This window comes from Bombus huntii, unplaced genomic scaffold (genome assembly GCF_024542735.1).
Source record: "Bombus huntii isolate Logan2020A unplaced genomic scaffold, iyBomHunt1.1 ctg00000098.1, whole genome shotgun sequence".
NCBI classification, from domain to species: Eukaryota; Metazoa; Arthropoda; class Insecta; order Hymenoptera; family Apidae; genus Bombus; species Bombus huntii.
Genome location: NW_026099353.1, coordinates 17,811 through 22,197, shown reverse-complemented (window position 1 = coordinate 22,197; position 4,387 = coordinate 17,811).

Below are 4,387 nucleotides of genomic sequence, written 5' to 3'. Positions count from 1 at the left end.
TACATATGTATATTCCTAAATTATTCCTAGATAGAGTCACTTTCTTCGCCCCAATATTTTCAAATTCAAAGCCATAAAGGAATATATTACTTACCTTTCGGTGTTTTGCTATCAAAGTTCCATCGGGACCCCAAATAGTACAGGTATTGTACAATTTATCGCCCTCTATTTCAGGCATCGTACCACCAACTACATAGATGTTGTTTTCTTTAGCTGCGTTCGATGAAGCAACGCTCGTTTCACCATCAGGAATACTCTCGGCGTATTTTGGAAAGTACTCTGCGTTACAATATTTCAATTAATGAAATGTCTTTTGTTCCAACCATAAATTAAATTGAAATGTTTGTCAGTTTTTTATTTTTTAAATTATTAAAATAACTAAGTTTTATATTTCGACTTAATTAAATATGCAATTACTTAGCTAATAGTATATATAATAAATTGTTTCTACAGGTTCAAAATGAAAAATGAATATTTAGAAATATTTAATTACGACAATGCTATTTGTGTTAGCATCAGTGGCTTGTTACTCAACGACTTTGCTAGTACTTTTTGAAACATAAAGTTAGTTTTCAATTAACACTTATACTAGAGGCGGAATTATAAATGCAAAATAATTGATAATACTAATTTATAAGTACCTAATTATTAGTATCTTCAAAAATATATTTATACAAAAATCACGATAATCATGAAAATGGGGAAATCCTATATTCTCGAATCAATTCACAATTTATTTTGTATATTAATTAGATTCCGCGCTCATCAGTACGTACTCACTGGCGAGATCGAGAAAATGTATCGGCAATTCCTCGTACGACCAGAGGATCGGAAATATCAAAGGATATTATGGCGCAGCGCGAGTGGAGAAACAGAAACATATGAGCTTAACACCGTAATACTCTTATCATAGAAATAGAAGCAGTCCTCAATTCCCGCCCGCTAACTCCTATCTCCACCGATCCAAATGATCTCCTAGCCCTCACTCCCGGACATTTCCTCATTGGCGATTCATTAATGTGCTTACGTGATCGAGATTTCAGAGACATTCCATCGAACCGACTCTCCAAATGGCAGCATATCCAACAGCTTAAACAACATTTTTGGAACCGCTGGCATAAGGAGTATTTGAACGAGCTAACCAACCGCAATAAATGGAGCAAGGGTGGACACAGCATCCAAAAGGGCACAATCGTCATCCTCAGAGAGGACAACGTTCCCTCCATGCATTGGCCTCTGGGCCGAGTTCATCCAGGCGCCGATGGTGTTGTCACGTAAAATAACAAAATAAAAAAGGAATTTGAGGTAAAAAATAAAAAAAAGAAAACTTTATTTTTTTTCTAACATCAATACACTTTACAATCTACTTCCGAACTCTGGGCGTGACTTTTTAAGACTGACTCTTATGATTTTACTTTCGATCGGATCCGATTACTTTCTTTTGTCATCCCTCAACATCCCCACCGTCCATGCATTTGCTAGGCGTCCGCGACCGTTGCCACGTGCTCTTTCTTCTAGAACCTTCGGTGGAAGGACCGTTGGGATGTTGATGGTTCATTAGGCACTTCAGCGATATACATTGTCGCCGAGTGCTTTATCTCTATCGTCAGTCCGTCGGATTTGAAGTATGCCGGTCGTGACAGTGTCATCCGGACAGCTACAGTTCAGACGGCAAAAAGCATTTTGGATCGGGGCGTCAAAAGGCTTGTCCCACTGCCAATTCAACCCGATCTCGAGAAACCCGAACAACTAGCCACCGAGACGAAATAAGATGGGAACTTCAACCACACCTCGCTAGTTTGATCGGTACCCTCTCAACGGGGGGAGAATGTTACGCCATGCGGCTTACCATAGGTCATATTCTTAACTATCGATCGCGGCACTATAATGTCGCAGACGGACCGTCGCGTCTGCCCGGCAAACAAACATTGTAGTGGCAAGCGCATGATTCATTAAGCAGGGCGACTTCCAGAAACGTCGACTCGTGGTCGTTATTTTACCTCGCGTAAAAGAATGTGGCGTGATCCGAACGTAGTGGGGGTCGCCTTCCAGAAAAAACGAAAAAAATCGAAAGGCGTTCAGAACTTTTCGAGAAGTCGAACCGTCAACACAGGTGGTATGTCGCGCATTACTTATCAACCAAAACGCAGTTACATTTTTTTTGTTCCATTTATATCTTTCTAGTTAATAAGTTGTTGAAATAAACATTAATTTATTTGTGTTAATTCTGTGGAATTTCATTGAACTACTGAACTGATCAGTTCGTGGCGTCGATTATTTAATCGTAACGGGAAATTACAACTCTCGTTGACGTGCTATCTCGCGATCGCGTCTCTCCGCGAACGGTCGAAACAAAATGATTCACTAAAAACTGTCCTGAATTCCTAAGAACTTATTTACCGCAAAACTGACAAAGTGTTTATTTAAAAAATGAGGTTGAAGGTAGTCCTTTTCTTTCATTTCATTCATTTTCATTTTCTTTCTTAAGTATGGCTAACACAATATCTAATCAATTAAAATTTTATATTTTCACGTGAAAAGTTTCTTTAGATAATTATTATCAACATGATGACTAACTCTTACGGATTAATACGTGTCTGTAGGGCAATCCGGTGGACTCGATCGGCTTTTTACTTCGAAAGTTGAGTAATCGGTGTCGCTTTCTTACGCATCTTTGAACTGTATAAATGTTTTAAAATTGTTTGATCCAGAATGTACCACACCGGACAATCAAGAAGGCAGGTGCCTTGACTACAGAAAATGTAAACCTCTGCAAGAAATATGGCAGATACAGTACCGTACAGCCACCGATTTTTATAGACGATCAGTGTGCAGATACCAGGGCAATGTTACGATCGTTTGCTGTCCGAACGATCCAAACAAAGAGAAGAGAGAAATTTTAATAAAAACTGTGTATAAGTATAAGGCTTTGCGACCACCATACTGAGGTTTTAGCAACGTCTCTCATACCAGGGTGGTCGATGGTAAACCAGCTGAACTTGGTACGTTTTATGTCTTTCTTTCCGATTAATAATAAGCCATTTACTGCAAAGAATGAACTTTAAAGGCATTAAACAGCACATCAATGTACATTTCAATTAGACTAAATAATAATGCTATGATTTTATCGGTAGTAACTTTACTTATTAACTTGAATTATTTCTTTCTTTTACTTCATGTTAGGAAGAGTATCTTTTTGCTTGAAATAAAAAATTGATATAGGAGTAATAATATGGATAGAGATCAAAAACTGTTAGGGCAGAAATTACACGTTTGAACTTTATAGTTCAGTATAGTTCAAATAGAAATTATATAGAATTATTTAATAATTTGTATTCCACTGGAATAAAAATTTAATTTCTGTCTTTATCAAATCTCTGTTTCAGAGTATTTGTACGTATGTACTTATCGTCTGCTGTATGATCGAATTTCGAATAGGTAATAATCGTTGTTACTCGTTATGTGAGAAAAAATTATGTATATTCACAACTATGACTATTGCATTTTAGGCGCTTGGCCATGAATCGCTGCATTAGGTTTTCGTAATCCCCGAAACCCAGACAAACCACTATGGAAGTGCGGAGGTTCCCTGATATCGGCTAGGCATGTTTTGACCGCAGCACATTGTGCACATATGGATGGAATAGAAAACATACACAATCATAATATTGCCATTCTTAGATTGGTGGAGGAGGTGCCATTTTCGAGTAAGTCCTCAAATATATATATATATATATATATATATATATATATATATATATATATATATATATATATATATATATATATATATATATATATATATATATATGCTATTGAGTATTACTGAAGTATCATATCCTGAAATTTCTTACTGTACACATATATTGTGTCATAAAGCGTGTATAATTCTTTCTCATACTTTTGGTCATTAGTTTCCTGCATTTTCATTTATTTTTTTATTTTTCAGGGTACGTATATCCCATTTGTACGAAAGAGCCCCTACGAAAGAGCAACTTCGTCGGCTATAACCCCCTTGTTGCTGGATCGGGAGCATTAAGATATAGTAAGTGATATCAATTTTATAATAAAATTAAATAGTTCCAGTCTTAAATATCTTTCTTATTTTCTTCGTAGGACGACCACGACGTAATGCATTAATGGAAGTACAAATGCCAGTGATTAAGAACGCCGAATGCAAAATAGCTTATTCCAAATTTCCTAATGCACCTGATATCACTGATGGTATAATATGCGCCGAACATGCTCAGGGTGGAGAGGATTCTTGTACGGTAATTAAGTTACAGAGTTACTACAAACTATACGGTATCTGAAGACACGTCGATTCGAATTAACATCAAATCGACGTCTTAAACATTAAAAATAATAGATAAACACAATTTAATAG